Raw genomic sequence first — 22,863 nt, forward strand, 5'->3', positions numbered from 1 at the left:
CAGCAGGGCACCTTCTTTAGCTCTCTGCAATATCCAGATTCACTGTGGACATTTTGTATTATTCCTTCTTTTTTTTTTCAAACACCAAAGTTTGTGAACATCTGAAGGATATTCAGTTGGTTACAATTTGTAATTTGTACTGCCAGACATCTGTATTCTGTATGCTGGAAAGGTCTGTTTAAACTCAGTTGTAGCCGCACACATGACAACTTTGTTCATCTGCCTACTCAGATTTGTTTATTTTTTAGTTTATGCATGAAGGTATACATCCCACTAGGCCTGTATCTATAGAAAGTGGCATACTGTGCATTGCACAATAAAGAAAGTCTGTGCAGTCACAATAAATTGCTGGTTACTCAGCTGTTTGCAGAGAGCTTCGGGCAAACCCACCGATGATAAGTTATATTAATGTCCCTGGGGTCTCAGACACTCGAACAGATGCAAGGTATAACATCCCTGCCACAAACTGAAGGTTAATATTGATGTTTGGAGGCATTTACTGGCCATCTGACACACACACATACTCTTACAAGACTGATGTTGTAGCAGATATGATTCTTGAAGAGAGCATGTGGTAGTCTGCAGAAAACTTGTTCTTGTGTCCAAGGATGTCCAAAGAGGCATGACACAAAAGTCCATTAGAGACATACAAAATGCTGGTTAGAAATAGTATTAATTGTTATGGTAGCAAATAAAAAGATTTGCCCTTACTTGTGGAAATAAAACTAGGTCAAATGTATGCTTAACATCTCCAGTGTCTTGCCATGTCTTAACACCTGCTGCAATGTATGCAATTTCTAGCCAAAGAAAACATATTAATCAAATTAAAATTCAAAATACATCAAACTTTGGCAGGGGTGAGTATAATTTTGCATTCTATTTTGCAATATATTTACAGAACTTCATATCATTGCCCCTCCCTTCACACATGGTGACTCACCAGCCTCAGAGTCTCACTCCCTGAACTTATTGAAGTCTTCCAGGTTCACATTCATCTGTCGTTGCTTTCTTTCCTGCACAGATTGTCATGACTGTGACCTGCTTCGGTGTCCCTGCAGTGTGATAAGCTCCGGCTGGTTGGCAACGTTTTTATTGCTCACGAAGCAGAGTGATGCAAAGAAAATGTCAGCCGATGCTGGCCTTTACCTGGTGTAAAGGGCATATTTATGAAAGTATGTAAATCCAAGAGCAATGTTTCTTCTGCTGGTAAGAAATACAATATGTATTGAATATTAAGGAAAGGGGAGTGAAAACTGATCTGCAGATAGCCTGTTTATGCAGGATTTATTTTACGTGATTTGGAGAAGATCATTTGGATTGATTTCATATCATATAGACGGTGCTGCATCTACTTCAGCAGGACTCAAATGCACGACTCCAAACACATTTTACTTGCCAAAAAAGGGGTTCGGTACACGAACATCAGTCAATCCAGGCAAACAAATCCAAAAGGGGCAAGACAAAGGCAGAAGTCAGTAGTCAGGCAATAATCCAATAAACCAGGGAAACCGATAACTATGAATGACTAAATAAGGCTGGAAGATCCAGAAGATCATACATGCAGTGACCCCATGCAGACCCCTGAGCTGAATCAGATGAGACATATTGTCAGATTTATGGAGATGTGGCAGAATGATATAACTGTGCTTTGGCCTTCCAGTAGAAATCCAATCAGGGAACAAGACAACTCAACATAATACACCTTTGAAAGGTAGGAGTGTTTATGAGTTGTTCTGTTTTAAATTACTGTATGAGCCAAGGTACCCACCATCTTCTGGGAACTCAATCACTGCACTGTTGTGCCTCCACAGGAGATTTAACTCACTCCCGACTGAGAACAGATTTTAATCTGAATCAATAATGCTGTAATTATACCTACCATAGATTCCTAGCACCTCTATTCATCTGGAGAATCTGACATGTGTTCTCCTAAACCTGTCAGGGGTCTCGATTTGCAGCACAACATCTGCTGGCAGATCCAGGAACATTGCCTCAGCCTGTTTGATGCCAGTTAATCTGCAGACTTTCGTTATGATGAGTCATTTAGTGCGTTGTTTAATCAAACCAGAAATTGCGGTCTGGCTGTATTCCAAGCACAACCCCGTCTGAACATTTGTGGGCTTTTATAACCAGAGATTTTTTCATTGCACTTCATGGAGGACCTTCTAATTGGTTTTCTTTAGGGCTTCATTATGTTGTTTATGCTGTTGAAGCATCATTGGTCGGTTTTAAATCCAGACTCTTGTTGATGTTAATCAGTACCTCTATTCCATACACCTTTTCTAACTCCATAACATATGGAGTTAAATGCATATTTGATTTAATCATTTTCATGATGTGTATTTGTGTCATAGAAGAAGGTGTGGACTAGGAAGAATTCTGACCAAAAATATAGTGTTACATGTTAAGAGATATGGCCATGGAAAAGAAGATTGACAAAACAACAACTATTAAAAAACAATATTCAGTTGAAGTATCAAGATTTGAGTAAAAAAATACCTGACATTTTGACAAAAGAAGGTTTTATGAGTGGTTTACATATTAATGGATCATTAATGGATAACACAGGGGGCACTGGTGTGTGTTGCAATCAGCTAGTAAGATGGATGGAAAAATCAACTCCCACACCTGCTACCACTTTCTAGAAGATACTTTCTTGAAACAGCTGTGCAGGACGGCATTCACAACATTCAAGAAAGACAAAGTCTTTCTGCAGGACAATGTTGTGTCACATGAATCCAAGCACACCACAGCTTGGCCCATCAGCATGGGACTCATACAGAACCATATCATTTTATGTCTAAAGCAGTTTAAAAACAGCAGACCAAAGTGTTACACAATGAAAACATGAGAGGAAAAAAAGGAAAAACATAAAACATAGATTATATGAAGAGCAGGAATTAACACATCTGGACTATAAAAATTAAGAATAAGACTACATAAAAATCACAGACAACTACTCACAATGGGTCAAAGTCCAGGATGTAAAAGTGTGTTTTTAAAAACAATAAGAGAAGGAGCCTGTCTGACTTGTTGTGGCAGCTTGATTCACATTTTGGGAGCTGCAGCTAAGAAGGGTCTGTCTCCTATTCAATTATAAATTGTTTGTGGTACTGTTAAAAGCATCTGATCAGCTGATCTGAGAGCATGTAAACATGATGCAGCTCAGAAAGATAAAAAGAGGCCAGACCATTAAAAAACTTAAAAACAAATAAAGACATTTTAATGGATTTGTAAAGACTGGAAGCCAGTGAAAAGATGCTAAAACCAGTGATTTACTCTTGTTTGAGATTTTGCTGCAGTGTTTGGTACCAGCTGTAGGCATGACAGGGAAGCGTGGCTAATTCCAATAAAAAGAGAGTTACAATAATCCAGGTGTGAGATAATAAAAGCATGAATCACTGTCTCTAGGTGGTATCTTGACAGGAGGGACTTGATTTTTGACAGAATTTAACCACAGCAGTGACTTGTGAGTTAAGGTTTAGGCAGGGGTCCATTTGCACACCTAAAATTAGTGATGCTGGGTTTTTCATGCGGTTTCAGGGGAAAAAGGTCAATGATGACTAATAATAAAATGTCTTTTGTAGCACTTGTGGCCCTCCTTGAAAATGTTTGAGAGCATACCTTTTTGTGCAGCATTTGGACGGGAGTGGTGAGACTCCATGAATAGAAAGCTCATTGATTACATACTATTTAAGAAAGTGAAAAACATTATTTGTTGTTTAATTTTTTTCTATTTATTACTATTCTGCTGAAATAGAAGAAAAAAAACAGGTGAGCTAAGGACATTGTTGTAGTATAGTTACCCAATATTTCTGCAGTGTTAATAACCAAATAATTGCGTCCATCCATCGATTCTCTCGCTCATCCAAAGTTTGGTCGCATTTAAGAGACGCTAAGCAGATTTTTAAAAGGGTTCTCCTCAGTTATGCCTTCCAGCTCCATCTGGCTTAGGTATTCCAAAACTAGATGGGATGTATGTAATCCTTTATGGATGTGTCCAGAAAACCTCCAGTGGCAGATGTTCAGAAAGCATCCTGATCAGATGCCTGAAACACTCCTTTCTAAATGAAGAATCAGTGACTCTAGTTCAAGTTTATCCTGGCTGTTTGAGTTCCTTACCCAGTCCAGTCACTCTATGGAGTAAACTCATTTGGTGAATTGTATTTGTGACCATATACTCTCAATCACTACCAAAATCTCATGACTACAGGTGAGTGTGGGAATTTAGACAAACTGGTAAAGAAAGAGCTTTGACTTCTAGCTCCACCCTCTTTTCACTGCAATGGTCAAGTTAAGCAGCAAAGAAAGACTAAGCTTTTGCTCTGTCCAGGTTCAGAGAGCATCTTGGATTGATGGAGAGTTTTGTGTTTGCTCAACAATAGAATTAATGGGGAATAAATTTAGCATAATAACTGTGCACACAGCACAGGTTTTCCCTAAGCTGTCATCCATATTTTAATATTGATGGTTCTCTAAAAACAATAAATAAATAAAAATCACATGAAATATCCAACGCATACCATAGGCTTGCCGTAGGTCAGTTTTATGCTAAAAACCTGCATTTCCTGTCAGCGCCTCTTCCCTGTATGTCTCGACTTTCCTGTGGTTTTAGCTGACTGGTTTCTCTCCTCTCTCTTGCTGTCCGTGTTCCACCTGTCTGTCCTGGCAACAACAGTAGTTGTCTCAGTCTATCAGGGTCATGTGGCTCTACTTATACACATATTTTCCTCCCTCCAAAATGGTTTCTTAACTATATTTTAGTACCAGGGTCCGGAGTTAAATTCAGTAATTTAATAACACATGTTATTTTATAGCTTTCTAGTGACAGACTAATTCACTCAAACTGAATTTCCCTCTAAAAATAAAATCTCTCTGGGACGCCACATGTGATTCCTACATGATTGTTTTTCTTGTCTTCTTGGTTCACAAGGATGTGACAGGCATAAAATTTGGCCTTAGCTTGCCATATGAAAAAGAGCCAACACACGCTTTGTTTCTGCTTTATTGCCTGAATTTGAATTTTGCACTTCTTTTTTTTTAAAGATGAAAAATTGCTTACTCACTCAGTGCTAATTACATTTCATCCTGGTCTTCTTCATATGCAATACCTGCAAATTTGTAAAGCCTGTCATGGAGCTCAAGAAGACTAATAACTAAGAAACAAAGCAACTGTCTTTCTACTCTTTGGAATTCAAGGAAAAACTATTAAATTTCTCTCATTTCCAGTTGTGTCCTTTCCCCCCCTTTCTTTCTTTTCTCTGTCACTGTGAATTTGATCAGGACATTTTGGTCCAAACGATGAAAAGTAACATCTAGGGCAAAAAGAAAACAGCCGTTGCAGGTTCGTAGGGAGTGCTCCTGCACCCTGGTAATAGCTTTGGACACAGCTGTGTGCATGGCTGACTCCTCAGCACTGCCGGGCCTTATCTCCAGAAAGGAGATTAGGTTTCTGGGGGTTCCTGCTGTATGTCTATAGTTGAGGAGTTTTATGAGCTGGTCCACAGATAAAATGTTGGAAGCATTATTCCAATTCCCTCTTTTTCTCTTTTCCTCTTTATTTTCACAATGCTGGTTCTGAATAACAGTGTGGTATGCCAATCCAGAACATGTGTTTGCTGGAGTTGATAAAACCAACATAGTTTTCAGTTTAAATTTTTAGTCTGCTTCCTTTCTGATTTGCATGAGACAAAAATCTGAAACAATGAAACATCTGAAACAACCAGCAGGAAATGGCTTGTTTACTCCCTGCAGTCCATGCACACAGTGGTGTAATGCAAACAAATGGCTTTATCCTTTTTACTTTTTTGCATCATGGAGGTCTTCATGCTTCTTAACTTGACGAGAACAAAAACAGTGCTAGGCGGTTCTTTACAGACTGAAAAATGGTAATAACAACACTTGAGACTCAAAATGCTGAAACTCGCCTCTTCCGCATCTTCCTCTCACTGGGAATTTTGAGGTTTTCAGTTTTTAGATAAAAATAAATATTTTAATTCTGCAAAAATTCTAAAATGAGCTCTGCCTCTTAGTGGGAGACAGATTTGTTTCTTTTGACCCATTTCCAATCTCCATTATCTGTCCATGACTGGCAGCCTTTGGATCTGAATGATGCTGCCAGTTGTCTATTACCCCTTTCTGTGAAACTGAGCCACTTCTTTTATTTTACTTTTTTTACCCCATCATCAATTTTACTTGATGCTTTTCTTAAAATCTAACTCAAAATGAATAGCAAGTCCACGGATGCATGTGTGCAATGTGCTCATCATACTTGGCAGTGTCTGATTGCTTTCATAACTCTTCCATGCTGTTTCCTCATAGCATTCATTCAAATCCCCTGTCGAATTGGATAAACAATTTAGCAACTGGCGGAGCTTTACGGTTATTTTGAAAATCCAAATGATTGAGGAAAAGTTTTTAAACTACAGTGTAGAGGAGGAAGGTGCAAGCTCTGATGATGCAGTTATTACTGTGATAAGACACTGAGGGAAGAACGAGGGAATACTAATGTACACAATACACAAAAAGGTGAGATGCAATGGATTGTTGGAGTTCATTCTAATTACAGGAACTGCTCAAATAAGTTTCTTTATAGGTAGCACAAATTTCTTAATATATTCACAAGTGTAAAGTTCAGTTTTCAGCAACAAACTAATAAAACCACAGGGTTTAGAAATGCTCCTGCCAAGTCAAAAAATGTTGGAAATGTAGAATAGGATGTTTTTATACTACAGAAATCTCATGATACCGTATTTCCACAATATCTAAGTCATGAAAAAACATGTTATGGTTATAATTTTTACAGATAAGTTAGAAGAGAAAGACCAGTTTGCGCAGAAATTACTATGCATCCAAATTGTATTTCATTGTTTTCTATTTATTTGATAAATTTACACAGAGCACTTCATAGAAAAACATATTACTGGAATTTTAATGTTTTGTAATTTTGAAGATTTCTACTTAAGTGGTCTTTGTAATGCTGCCATGACTTAACCAGAACACATCTTGTACCTATATGAAGTCTTGGGGCGCACACCTGTGTGTATAAGAGGATAAGAACATGAATTATTAAAAAAAAAAAAAAAAAAACTCTCAACATGATTAATTACTCAAAATCTCAAAGCTGCATCGCTACAGTCAAACATAACAGTGACTTTATCATTCTATGAAGAATGCTTTTTTTATATGGAGACGAGCCACAACAAAATGAAGTGGTATGTAATGCCTTAGAGTAGTATGTTTTATCATTTCTACCAGCCTAAATTCAACTTCTGAAACATGAAGTTTGTTTTTTCCTACTTTCATATCTTTGCAAACGGAACTCCACAGAAAAATATTAGTAATTAATTTATGACTAAGTATCACAAACACAAATTTCACAAACAAATGTACTTCAATAAACATATTATGGACAGAATCAGACAATCATCAGGCAGAAACTAATAGAAAGTCACAAAAGCACACAGACGAGATGAAGAGGCGCTTCTTAAGTTCAAATCAATAAGAGAGGTGAAACAGGACACGGCTTGGTGTCAAACAAGCTAGTTTGAGGACTTCAGTAATTGCTTATGTTCCAGTGTTTCAACTCAACAATCTGTGTGATTGTCAAAAAATGTTCTGAAAGTGAGGAAAAAAAGAAAAAAAAAACATACATTAGATGGTCATTTTCTGGCTAAAAATGGTTTAACAGTTTAGAGGTCAAAGACAAATGGCCAGTCTAGAAAGTGTTTTTATAGAACAACAACAGTAATTCAAACATGAAAGAAAAGCATCTCTGAACACACAAAAACAAATTGAAGTAGGTGGGTGACAGCTAAAAGAAGGCACCCTTGGATCCCCTCCAGTCATATGAGAACAGGAAACTTCCACTGCTAAATTGAACTATCGTATTTAAAAAAAAGTGTTGATTGGCCTGATGAATGTCAGAAGGCTCCCACCACCCCAGACTAAAACAATCTTATATGTCACCATCTTTCAATCCAGTGGAGCATGAGATGAGGATATTCACATCATTATCATTCACAACATTAGGAATCTAACTCTTAGAGAAGGCAGGAACAAACCTTCTGTTCTGAAGAAAAAATGGATTCAACCTGATGTAAAGGATATGTAAATAAGATAGTATACGGGTTATATTCTGGAGGTTTTTATTTATGTGCTGTTTTGTTAGACAATTTCAAATTGTTACCAGAAATCTACATTTAAAAAAAAAAGAATAATTACATTTTATTCATATAGCTCCAAATTATAACAAATCTCAATCAAAGGCACTTCAAAGACACAGTCCATTTAAAGCCAGTTTCAATCCAATTCATTGTTATACATCATACAAACTATGCAAACCTCACGAAACAATATAAAATTATATAAATGATATGTTTTCACTGCTGCCCTATTTTCATTTCTCTCTGTCACATTTTCTTCTCAGGAAGGTGCTTGAAAATCAGTTAATCCAGGGGTGTCTAATTTGTCGGAAGCTTTCACCTCCATTCAGCCCCTATATGTCCTTTTGAAGACCTGAAAATGCTCAAAGGCTACAGTAACAGGCCAGTCACCGTGATTTTTACCTTCATCAAAATCTCTCACATCTTATGAAATCCAACCTGGATGAGGGAAGCAAGAGAGCGGCGGGGTGTGTGGATGAGGCGAAACTAGAAAGGCAGTTGAAGTTATACAGAGAGAAGGTTTTTGAAATGCAAACTGAACTGTCACTCTACTGGGAGATCGCAGAAAGATGAAATGCTGATGGTTCTTTAGTGAATGGCAGCTGTCTAAAATTTTGATTGGCAGTGAGGAAGAAAAGGAACCAAATGGAGAAAAGAAAAAGCACTCAAAGTTTTTGGCAAATATAATGCACTTTAGCTTTTTGACAGCTGATTCATCATTTAGAAGGGAGGGTGAAAATCAACAAGCTTTTTTTTTTTCCTTTTTAGATGTATCAGTGCAGTTGACTCAGGGAGAAGTGCTACCATTTGTGCGTGCACATTAAGGGCATTGTGCACACAGCATTAAATAATGAGTGCCATGATATAGATATGTAAGAACCAGATTTAGATTTTGCATCTGTGTCACTTTCTTTCAGGTGTGTTCTCTATAGTCAAACACAACCAGAAAGTTACCTGAAAACAGTTTTTACTCTGTTTAAAGAATAATATTCAACCAACAACAATAGAAAGGATGTGTGGCTGATTTGCAAGGGTCAGTTTTCCACCTCTGAACTGCAGGTGCAGATTTGTGTGGGGAAAGGTTGTCAGGAGTGATCAAAATTTGCAATACAACATAATACATGCCTTTCTACTTCAGAAAAAAAAATCTAAGCTCACTTACCTCCTACAACTTTTATCATTCAATTGCACCTCGCCAGAGCAACGCAAGCCATTGATTGCACAATTACTTGCTGCATTAGTAAATTAGATGCTAATTTTACACACGTTTTGGCACTAAACTGAATGAAAGAGCAATGTAAATTAGGCAGGTGGTGCCTGTGTGTTAATGTGGTGCTGCTGGTTTGAGCCTTTGCTTATATTTAACATGCAGCCAATGTTCTCCTTTTTTTAAACTCTAACATGTCTTTCACATGCAGTGACTATCCCTGCCAAGAAAAATCTCAGCACTCACAATTGTTTTTCTTATCCGTTACTTTTCTTTTTTTTCAAGATCACTAGCAGCCATGTAAACGGCTCTTTGAATTGACCTTGTTGCTATTTTTCAAAGTAATTTAAAAAACACTGATATCTGCTCAAATTGATGGTCGGGACTGGCAACCTATATAGTAACTTAAGCTAAATGTGTTCTCATTGAAAATAAGTTAGACAATCGAAAGGTTCTGCTGTTTGTCCTCTTTTGAGAAACATTCAGGCCGGGTTTTACTCAAATCTCCGAAATTACCTTGTTAACTTGTTTGCTTTTTTGTGTGTGTGTGGTGCACACACTCAGCACTAACTGTTGACAGAAATGTGATTCTTTGAAAAGAAATGGAAAAAAGAAAAACACTCAGCCATGCCCATTGTTGGGATCAAGATGTTATGAGAAGTATTAAACATTAATTAGGATCTAAGTGTCATCTTTTTATGTCAGGTTTATTTTGCATTAATCTGCTATAAAATTATGTTTGTCATGTTGGTACTAAGCAGTACACAGGACCTGTTTGAAACAGAGGATCTTGCTGTGTAATTGGCTGCTGTCAGCTGCCACCGGTTAGAGGTCCTTCACAAGCAAGTGAATGAGTTCATTTATGGTCCTTCCATAATCTACTTGTAGCCAGCTTGAGAGAAAGACTGTCTCAAAGGGCAAAGCTGGCCTGCTTCCAGTATGAACACCAGTGTTGGAGGAGCTGGGCTTTGAATCAGCAAGAGGTCTGTCATTAGGAGTAGTGAGTGAGGATGATTCGCAGGCAGGAAACAGTGTCTGATGGAACTGAGTGGTGACTGCAGCCCTGTGGGAGACGATGCCACAGTCTGTCCGTAATGAGCAGCGTAATAGCAGCACTTAATGACTCAGAAAGGGCCACCACAGTTAGTGTGTGGACTCATTCCACAGTATATTCCTTATCTTACCTCATTAGCTGGTGTCTTGCACAATTAATGGACAATTTATACTATACACCAATATATATCTATAGATATATATGTATACAGCACTGACTGTCCCTTTCAGAATGAGACAGAATATAAGTATTTGTAAACTATTCAAACCATAAATTCATTTTAAATTTGTGAAACAAACAAACAAAAAACAAGAAATATTTAAACTATGAAATTGTTTTTTCTCACAACTAATCAAACTGTCAACATGTAACTGAAAAGAATGGGTTTGAAAAGTGTATATTAGAGAGTCTTTCAGAAGTAAAGGAAGAATAGATTCAACACTGTGAAAGAGTACATGGATGAATGATTAAAACGTTTTCCAATAACATTCCAAATTATAAAATTGCTAAGAATTAAGGATTTTGCCATCTACAGTACAAAACATCATTAAGGATTAAAATAAACTGCTGAGATCTTTTTCAATGGACGTGACTGACCATTAATAATAAATAGCTAGTGATCTTTAGGCCCCCAGGCAGCGCTGCATCAAAAACAGACAATTATTAAGTTGAAATCATTGCAGTGGCTGAGGAACACTTCTGACACGCATTGTCAGTGAACACAGTGGGCTGCCACATCCATAAATGAAAGTTAAGACACTTTTATGCAACAACAAACAAACAAACAAAGATATAGAAACTGTCCCGTGCTCTGATCACTTAGAATCTGAGAATTTTTAAGTTTTAAGAGATCATGGTTTACGCATACAGGAAAAAAAGGAGATGGACCAGTCAGCTTGTTATCTACACTAAATTTAAAAGCCTGCATCTCTGATGGGATGAGTGTACATTACTGTGCATGGCCTGTGCAACTCGCACATGATTTAAGACACCCATAATGCTGAATGATATGTAGAAGAGCAAAATCAGACACCATTCAGACTATGCTTTTTTCACTGAAGTTCTTGCTTCTTTCATCAAGACAATGATGCACTACATTTTGCATATGTTACAACAGCATGGCTCTGTCGTAGAACAGTTTGAGTGATAAAGTGTCACCCAATAAAAACATTTTATGAATTATTAAGTGCAAAATACAATAAAGAAGGTCTCTAGATATTGAACTGAAATTTAGCTTTTTAAAACTAAAGCCACCAGCCTCCTCCTTATTTTCCAAACAGTAAGAAAGTGCTATGAAAAGAAGAGGTGATGTGACTTAGTGGGAAACCTTTCCCTGTCTCAACATATACAGTTTAGAAAATAGTGTCTTTTCCTTGGGAAACACATTATTTTTTGTCATTTCACAAAGTAAACCTAACATCCTTCTGCAAATTTCCTCTATTCCCTCAGGGCATGTGGAGTAAACTGCATCTTTTGGTCTACTGAAATATACAACTCAACACATTAGAGTTGATAGCATCATAAAAAATGTCATAAAAAATGTTCATGTTGCCAGTAACCTCCTTTAGTTTCATAATTACTTCTGCTTCAATGTCTGTCATCATTATTAGAGAAGTGTAGTACAAAAACAGGTGCAGCTGTTGTGACAGGTAAGATTAAGCCCATATTGCCCTCCGAATGTGGCAGCAGCTCTCCTGGGAAATCCACTTGACACAGCCTGTGGTTTCTGCTCGGCTAACAGGATCGGATGTTATGTCAAGCAAAGGTGCAATTTTCATTAACCTCCAATGGTGCTGTGATATAAATGTGCCAGCCCAGCAATTAGTTGATTGTGACTGATTGACAAAGCCAGTGCTTCTCAGTTTTGATGAGAGATTGGAGTCAGAGAGTAAGTACATATTTGAAGACTGCATTCACGCCTTTGTTCAAGCCCTTTCAACCTCGTTTCAAGATCGTTCTGATTCCCTGTGTTCTAAAGTTCACCATTTCCAGTTTCTGAAAACTCTAGAGAGTGAATACAGACAAAAACTTCAAATTCCTTGGATCTCAGAGTACAACTTTGGAAAAAGATCAACTATTCAATGGAAATGGGGATTTCATGTAAAAAAAACATTTCAAGCTGTCTTAAATTCACATTAGTAGTTCAAGTGGGAAAATTGTATGCTTTTTCAATTCATACAAGTGCTCCAAATTCAAGTCATATAACATTGTCTTAGGGTATTTCTCCAAGTTGATATATACAAAGAAGTAAATTACTTTTTATTCTTAATTTATCAGGCTGAAACTAAATATTTTCATTAATCTGCAGATTATTACTTTATTGTTTTGTTTGTATTTAGAAAATCAGAAAAAAGTCTGTGTTCAAAGAGAGCCCATCACAGTGGCTAAATCTCTAAATGAGCCAAATACATGAGACGAGTTAAAAAGTTTTTAACTGAATTAAAACCAAGCTTTCTAAGTTTAATATTTAACATAGTATTACTCAGAATTACATAGGGTAGGTGTTATGTTAAAATAGAGAGCTAATTTAGAAAAATCACTGTTAACCATATCTGTTAGTTAAACTTTGAAGGGAAAGAAAAACAGGTTTATTGTTTATAATAACAGAAATCTTGCCTCTGCACTGCCAGCTTGAATTAATCAATTGTTGGATGGAAAGAATGTGTACAACATGCTTGACAATAAGGGATTAAATGTAAATAATTCATTCCAAGAGAAATATTCAAACAGAAATACCAAGGTCAGATAAAATGGACTCATAGAAGAAGTGAGTTCAATAATTAGTCTTTTGTTACAAAAATGTATCTTTGTTTTACATGCAAAACTAATACTGTTTCAGTAAAAAGGCTCACCAACAACTTAATTCCAGTACAGATAAGAATAAGACCACCAGAAACTTCTGTACTCCATGTATACAAATCTGTTTATGGGAGTGTGATCGCTCAGAGAGCTCTGGCAGCAGGAATTTCTCATGTTAATAAGCTTCATCAATGAGCTGAAATATAGCATGAAGAGGCTCATCAGATGGACCTGTTTGAGCCCTCCCTGGGCAGTCACTATCTTCACACTAAACTAGTCAAAGGCAATTGAGTGTGTGAATCATATGCAGCTTCAAGAGAGGCAGAATCTAACATGATATTTGCATACAGGAGTGTACCAGATTATTCTTTTTATCTTATTCTTTTTGCAAGGGCAGTCTGGTGTAAAAATATAACTTCTTCCCCAACTGTGGAATTTTTCATGTTAAATCTTTAATTCATTTACATTCTCGGTCTGTAATTATCGAGATATTCAATGGCGGAGAAGGTAGCAGAAGACTCTGAGTTGACATTTGAATACACAGACTGCTTCTTAATTCTCTCCTGCAGCCTCTTTTCCAGGGCATTTCATCCAACTTCATATTGAGCTCATGCTCCTCTAACACTGCACCTGATCGATATATCACTGCAGCACTATAACGGACACATCCACATTTTTTAGTTCAGATGAGCACTTTCCTTCTTTCTTGCAAACATTGGATCCAGTCTCATTGGTAGCAGTTTGGTGTTGGTGCCATCACGGGTCTATTAATAAAGCTAAAGTGACTTTTTGTAAAGGGTATAAACAGATTCACCTGGAAAAAAAAAAGATTAGCTGCAGGGGCAGAAACATGCGGCGGTGGCAAGGGCGTCTGCTCTCTCTGGGAAAGAGGGAGTAAATGCAGCATTAAAAATCCTTTAATTTGTTAATTGCGGCAAACGATTTCCCCAGCCAATTACCCAAATGCCACAGTGAAACATTACTAGACTTTGCTGAGACTGCTTGGTATCACGCCTTATGCATTGATAATAGCAAAGTAAGGAGTGCAAATTGCCTTTTTTTCCTCCTTGCCTCTCAGAGTTCTTAAATTGTTCAAGTTGCCTTTTCTATTTATCTTCTCTGCTCACTGATCTCCCATGGTGAAAAAAAACTATCATTCTTCATTAACTGTAGATGTGTCTGTATGAGTAAGAACTAAAACATCATGGTAGCAAGGAAATTACACAGTGATCGACAGAAAAATTCTGTTTTTGTCGAAAGTCACACTATCAAATACACTTTGCTGCATTTATTCTTGTTCTCTGAGAGTTTTAATACAATTCATCTCATGTGCTCAATAGCTGACACAATAAAGCTGACTAAGTTTTACATTCTTTTCTGGAAATGTTATACTTGCACCTTTGTTAGATCCCCTTTTTGTGCATCATTCTAAAATACAAAACAATGTTTTCAAATTGTTGAAACTGCATATTTGCGTGTCTTTCCTTTCTGTCATCACACATTCTTTGAACAACTTCTCTTTCATTTTGCCCATGGTGTCAGTGGTTCCCACAGTAAAATAAGCTTTTCAAGGTAAACCTCTTGATCTCTTAAAATAAACAATTCCATGACAGTTTCAGGTTGGAAAAGAAAAAGCTCCCACATTGGCATTAAGAAGATCTGCAGTGTTTCGGCATGAAGGCAGCTTTATGCTGTGAGACTGATAGTGATTACATTAGGGAAAACATGTTTCATTTTTTATTGGCATTATAAGAAAACATTTAAAGGCTTTTACCCTCCTGCCTCTTCTTCTGAAAGCATTTTTATACGTACTGTGTGGGCTCCCAACCTCTGCTGCAGGTCAAACTAATTTAGAACCTGTTATATCTATGGACATTTTCAGGAGGTTCAATTCAATTCAATTCAGTTTCATTTGCATAGCACCAAATCAAAACAAATGTAATCTCAAGGCCCTTCAAAGATACCATCCTATTCAAGCTAATTAAAATCCAGTTAATTGTTTTCCAATCATAATTAAATCAAATCCAATTAATTAAATTCCAAAGAAAGTAGTAGTAAATAACTGCCCCAATCTCCCATCCTGAGCATACATGAGTCAACTGTGAGAAAGAAAACAAAAAAACAGGAAGAAAACTCTGGCAGAACCAGATTGAGGAAGGGTGGCCATTTACCTCGAAAGAAGAGACAACCAACACCATAACACCAGACAAAGGATGCCTGCTGAGAAAGACAAGCACAAGTTAATAACATTAATGTTATAAGTACAACCAATGAGATCAGAGTGAGAAAAGGAGTGACATGAGAGGTCCACCAGCAATCTAGGACTATAGCAGCATAACTATGGGATCTTTCAGGATCCCATGAGCCATCCCTAACCATACATTTTGTCAAATAGGAAAGTTTTAAACCTAATTTTAAAACTGGGTGCCGTATATTGGCAGCTGGTTCCACAGAGAGGGGCCTGATAACTGAAGGCTCTGCCTTCCATTCTACTTTTAGAAATTCTAGGAACCACCTGCAGTCTGAGAGTGAAGTGCTCCGTTTGGAAAATATTGCACTATGAGATCTTTAAGATATGATGGAGCTTGGTCATTAGAATAAATTGAATTACAGTTTTTAAATTATAGAATTTTAAAATCTATTCAGAATTTGACAGGAGTGAATGAAGAGAAGCTAAAACTGGAGAAATATGATCTCACTTGCTAGTTCTCATCAGAATTCTGGCTGCAGCATTTAGGATCAACTGGAGGCTTTTCAGACAATTTTTTGGACAGCCCATTAATAATGAATTATAGTTCTCCAATCTTGAAGTAACAAGGTTAAAGTCTGTGTTACAGGGGATTCAACGGGCCCGGGATAGTATTTGAATACAAAAGGAGATTGTGGCGTAATGGCGCTTCAACGTTTTTCTTGTTTGTCATTCAAATTCTGTTATGGATAATGTCCAATCTAAGTCAAGTTTGACCTTCCTGTCACGGGTTGTGTTGACTGTAGAAGCAGAAAGTGAAAAACATTATGTACAGTACAGCATTTTTGTTATAGGAATTATGAGGGCGCATGGCAACCAGGTGCCACTGATCAAATGCACTGGCAGTTGCCTTAACCCAACAAAAGAGTGTGGAAAACCAAAGGTACATGCAGACCAAAGCACGCTGGAAAAGGAAGCTACAGTAATAGGAAAATAGGTAATCGCAAAATAGTCTTGAGAACCTTAATAAAATTTTATCCATCTACCGCTTGCTTACCAGATAATTAGGCACTGAAACATTGCCTCACCTATGCATGGCAGTCACAGAAGCTTTTGCTTTTCATTTTGCCACCCATTTTAACAAGTTATAACTCCCACAAAGCCGATCTGAGCTGCCTGTCTGATACAGGGCTTGAGGCTTGCTGCTGTAGCACATCAAGAGATTCAGTGCGTTGCCTCTCATGCAAAATCCAAATTTCTTAGTTTTTAGTCATTTTGACATCCTACCAACGCAATATGAAAATAGAAGACATTGTATATATGAATGTCACAAATATTTTTAACGATATCAATCAATCCAAAATTTTATCATTTTAGTAATTATGTGTTACTAAATCAGAAAGAGGAGGCAATATGTGGACTATGCAGTCACAGGCAGAACCCCAGTGCAGCTATAATTATATTATGCCAGTAAGTTGATGGAACATTGGATGAAGGGCAGTAATTTTATGGTGAGTTCTGTCTATCTTTCTGTTGGTTGGCATTTGCAGCACCACAGCAGCATTGCTATCTGTGTGGACCCACTCACTCAGGATCCACAACAGTTCAGTGACGTAGTCACCATCACAGATAGGGTAAACAGTTTATTCTCCACATCATAGAGTGCAGATTTTGGTTTTGGCCTCTGTGGAGGCATGGTGGTACAACCTCACTGCAACGAGCCCAGCTGTTGTTCATAAAAATATAAAATGCCTTTTTCTCTCACAGGTATGAGTTAATTTACCAGGATGTTGCTTCTCTTGAAAAGGAGATTATTAAAAGAAGCTCAGGGCATAGTTAGTGTTGTGATCAATTTTCATTAATGTGTCATCATATTCCACCCAATGTGATTAAAAATTAGTGTGATCACAAAAGCAGGAAAAATACAGTATTGCAGCAGGGATTTTTCTTCCCAAAATGTTTATGATCACATGCTAATTGAGCTAATACCAGACAGCTTGCTTGTCTGCTGGTTTATGGTAGATTTATATGCCAATCAACTGCGCTACAAATAAGCCTGCCCAGCACCCTATCAAATGCATACAATTCTAAAATGACCAGCATACTAAAACCATTGTGATGAAATATAACATACAGTAACATCAATCACACACCCTTGGAAAGGCTAGCGCAAAAGTAGGCCTTTTATCAAACATTTTAAAGACAATTCAATCAGTGTTTGTATTTATATCATATTGTGATGGCAACCAATTGTGATAATCAATATAATAGTTTAATGTCACCCCTCAGTCTATGCTCATTATCACTACAAGTGAATTTATTTCTATTGAGATTTTTTCATCAATCAGCCACTCATAGCATTTAAAACAATGTCATTTTATTAATCGACAGAGTCAATCAAATAAAAAGTCTGTTCTTTCCTAGCTCAGGGTTGCTCTGAGAAGGTTTGCTTGTACAACCACCAATGACTTTGAAGACCACTGAACCCATCTCAAAATGGTTCCATGAACATGATGGTAACTTTTTCCTTCGAACATGTTGCATCATTATACATTATGCGTGAGTTCCCATTAGAGGATGACAATCTGTGGTCATAATGGGATGCAGCAGAGGTCAGAAGAATTATAAATAAAACTGAACTGAATTTTACCTTTAAATTATGATCGATTTGTATAAAGGGGATTCATTCAATACAATTCAGTTCAGTTCATTTATATAGCACCAAATCACAACAAATGTCATCTCGAGGTACTTCAATGATACAGTCCACTTCAACCCAGTTAGAGTCTAATTCATTGCAATCATAATACAGTCAAATCCAATTAATTGAAGTCAAAATTAGTTAAATTCATACATACAAAGTCAATTAAAAAAAACAATTTCCTTGCTAAGAAAACCAACAGATTGCACCGAAACTTCTCTTCGGTCCAATCCCCTGTCCTGAGCATGAATGAGGTGCCTGTGGAGGGAAACAACTTCCTTTTAACCAGAAGAAGCTTCTGGCAGAACCAGACTCAGGACTCAGAGATCCAACAGGACAAGCACAGACACAAGTCCGCTATCAGAGGCTAAGATGAGATCATTGGTAACTTTCACCAGTGCCTTTTCAGTGCTATGATGCACTTTGAATCCTGACTGAAAATGTTCAAACATTAAAGAAGAGCATTCACAGCATATTGCAACATTTTTTCAAAATTAAAAAAAATATATAGATATTTTGCTTTTTTCAAATTCTGATTATTCTGCTGATTATTCAAATTAGAATAAAGGATGCTTATAGAACTTTAATAAAAATATATATTTAGCAAATATGGACATGGAAATACATGCATATATGAAATATCATGGCAGTTTGTGAAGGTATGATGGAAGGAATGTTTGTTAGTTTCAATTGACTATAAAAGGTTCGATTATAGAGTAAGCCATGACTTTCAACAAAGAAATCTGAGTTCCCAAAAATATTTACTTCAGTGTAAGATTTAATTTATGGTTTTACTTGCTGAAACCAATTGTTGGTTTAAGGGTTTTAAAACATATTTGTAAGACATTAAGAAGTAATTTGTTAGGTTTAGGTATCAAATTCTACTTGGTTTTGGTTCTGAACTAAATCAAGCCTTGAACTAAAACAAATTTTTTATTTAAATTTTTTTTCAGGTCGACTGCGCCATGTATCTCGTTGTTTCGCTAAAAGATACAATCAAGACTAAATAAATACATTTAGAAAGAAATCCCTATTTTAATCCATCAGCAAAAAAAAAAGTCTCTGTTTTACCTGTCTGACTGGGTCAGATTACTGGAATGCAGTTTGAGAAGAAGTGACTGAGAATGACCCAGTCGCTGAATAACATGTTTGGTAATATTTATAAATTGTCTTTGATAGTCCTAACTTCTGAATGTCACCCATTTTTTTATCCACTCTGAATATTTAAACTCATGCTGTCCAAACTTGTGCATGCAACAGTATGTTAATGAAGTGGACTAAATACTATTAAACTTTTCAGCATAATGGAGCAGTGTACATCACCACCCACGTTAACACTAATAAAACACAAGGAGAGTTATTACCCATCTGACTGAGTCAACAAAAAGGAAAATGTGTCAGCTCCATATATCACTGCTGAATAATCAATCAGATAGTTAGAAAATGCAAATGTTTAATTACACTTTATCAACATCTTTGTGTTAGAAAAGTATGGAACTTAGAGCTCTGAGATGGTAGATGCCACCTGTCTTTGTGCTCTTTCTTTAATGAGCTAAGCAGTGAAGTGTTAGCAGCTTCTTAGATAATGAGGTACAACTCTCAGGGGAGTCAGGCAGGGCCCACAACTGTAATATACAACTGCTTCATCTTGAAAATTAAAGCAACAAGACTGGAGAGTCAGAGAGAAATGCATGCAACGTGAGTGTCAAGGGGACACTCCTGTCCCTTCGAATCTGTAGCTGTCTTTTTCAAATACATAATTTAGGATAATAACTTGATAGTGCAAATACTGTGCTTTTTGGATTGCGCAAGTGGGGGACACACTCTTCTTATGACTCAGCCTGTTTAAAAACAAAACTGCTTCAACAAGCTCCCAAACCACAGAGTATCAATTTTTTATTACATGCTGCACCAAGTGATGATGGTCACATTTATACGTCTCCTCCTTTACAAACAGAATTGAATGCTTTTCAGGAAGTCTCCAGCTGTAATACAACATAGAGTTATAAACGCTATTGGTTATTTCATGGCTAGAGATACAGGCTTATAGGGCTACTTTAGCCCTGGGAGCTGAGGCCTCTTCAGCTCTTCTTGGGGGATATCTCCATAATAGCCTCATTATTCAATCCCCAGCCCACAAACACTCAGGTTGAAGTAATAAGCTCCTCACTAGTTGCTGAGTATGACCTTTTTGCAAGAGGTTGAATAAAGAATGCGTCATGATTAGAAGTAGCGTTTGGCTGTTTTGTAAGAGCAATGCAGTAAAAGTCATTGTCTTCCTTTTTAATTGAACTTTTTTTTAATTTCCATTCAAGACAGAATTGGGTCATTTAGAATTGATATATGCAGCCATGCCAGTCTCACACCACAGACAGCAGACTAAACTGTGTTCAATAATTCAAGCAATGATTCACTAATCTCATTGCTAGAAACTTGTCACAGTTTATGTTTTGATTATTGTTATGTTCAGGTTTTTTTTATGTTCTTGTCACGTTTCTCCCCTGCCATCAGCTTCACTCATGTCACCTGTTTCCTTGTCATCAGCTACACGCACTCAGTAATCACTCCCTCCACAGCATTTAGTCTCCTGGTTTCCACTCATTCATCGCAGAATCCTCACCTCCTCTTCATGTCACAGTCACGAAAGCTAAGTCTGGTTTCCTGCCTCATAGTCTTGCCACAGTTAAATTATTGTCTTGATATCCATAGCCTTGTTTTGCCATAGTCTTGTTCATAGTGTTTATTTATAGTCTTGTCTTCATAGTTAAGTATTTTTGATGATCCGGCTCAGCCGCGCTTTCTGTTTTTACCTTTTTGCCTTAGTTGGAAATAAACCTTTTTTTAATTGAAATAACTGCATCTGGGCCCTACCTTCCACCACCGACTGTGACAAAACTATGGATTTGCATGAAAATACCCATTATCTCTCAAAAGCTCACTCAACTGTCTTAGAAATATTTTCTTCCATCTAATGTACAACATTAATGAAAAGGCACCATTTAATTTTCAGGTCATCTTTGAGTTTGTATTAAAACCAAAGTTTGTGCCAAACTTGAGATTTTCACATGGATGGGACAGGTAGATGATTAACCTGAAAACCTCTTCAATTTCCTCTTTAACTTTGCATATTGTCATAAAAATTCTCTCAAAATTAGGCTTAGAGTCGCTGGATACGATTATCACAAAACATTAATTTCTTGCAAGAAAGAGACACGTCCGCACAACCTGTCAGGAAGCTCTGAGCCTAATTTTGAGAGAATTTTTATGACACATATCTTCAACTCTATATACATATATTTTTTTAATAATTCTTACACTTAAAGGCTTGCAACGCCAGCATTTTCTGTGATTTCTTCAATCACCCTTTTTTCCCGGATTGAGTCACAGCAGTAATTTTTTCATATAGATAATGTTTTTTTCAGACATATTGATATCCTAAAATGTTAAGGTTTGCAGCTACTGGTTGAGAAAGCAGTAAAGCAATAAGAAGGAAATTAATAGACTTCTTCAAAACATAGGACTGATTTCTTTTGTTGTAATGTTCTATCCATTTGTGTCTTTTGTGATATTTTCACTTTACAAGAGAGTTTTTATGATTATGAAGAGGTGATTACTGAAATTTTATTGAAAAAAAACTTGTTTGCAGCCCGAGTATTTTGTGATAAAGTCAGTTGTAAATTAATTCCAGTTTAAAGGTATTTCATATTTATTTGTATTATTATTATTTGATTTTGCAGCAACTACACCATTATCAGATTTGATGCAGACAGAAAGATTGTTTTATCAGGTTTGTATAGTGCCAACTGTATCTAGAATGACTTTGCAGACCAAAGATTTTGTTAGATTTACAGTTTGTCAAATGTGCCAGTCATATCTTCAATTTGTGCACACGCATGAAGCGTACATGTTTCAAGACGGAAACCACAGAACGCCAAATCAAACAAGTTCCGAATGAACCCGAGATAAAGATTCAATACTTTGCTTTCATAAACACATGCTGTAGCGGGGAAATAAAATGTTCAATGCAGGATTCAGTTCAACAGAATCCACATTAAATATTTAGGTTTAAATAAAAAAAACGAAAGAATATCTGCCTCAAAGAATGAATTGCCATTATCAATGAGTTTGCAGACACTGAATCTAAATTGACTGCAACTGACCAAAATGGCACCAGCCAACCTGTTAATGTGATGCACAGCTTTAACAGCATCACAGTTTAATTGATGATCATGGTTCTGTGTTTTAGCTCTGTCTAATCTTTAGAAGAGTGTTACATGATGCAGCACTTCCATTTCCAACATGACAAGATATGCTAAAATCTTTGCACATTTTTCTGTAATATACTGTATATAATCCAACCTCGTGCAAGCATGATCACTCTTCCATCTGTGTGTGGAAGCATAACTTTTACAGTCTTGGACTTGGATTAATAACATGATGATCTAATACACTCTCAGTTATATTTACATCAGACATCACTACATTAGCAGATCGTCTGGATTTTTCCTTCCTCACACATGTTCTGCTTGTTCTTACGGAATCTCATTGAACAGTCAAGTAAGTCACCATAGCTTCTTGGTCAAATTTAAGTTGGCCTTAAATTTTGATATCTATAGTGATGCATTATTACAAGGTATTCACCATTTGTACAGCAGGCACATACAAAGCAGTAGAGTGGAATGTGTTTTTTGGCCAATCCATCTCCTAACACAATGTTATGAATAGGCTAACAACAACATGTCAAGAACA

This window comes from Leuresthes tenuis, unplaced genomic scaffold (assembly GCF_036924035.1).
Source record: "Leuresthes tenuis unplaced genomic scaffold, fLeuTen1.0.hap1 SCAF_7, whole genome shotgun sequence".
Taxonomy (NCBI): domain Eukaryota; kingdom Metazoa; phylum Chordata; class Actinopteri; order Atheriniformes; family Atherinopsidae; genus Leuresthes; species Leuresthes tenuis.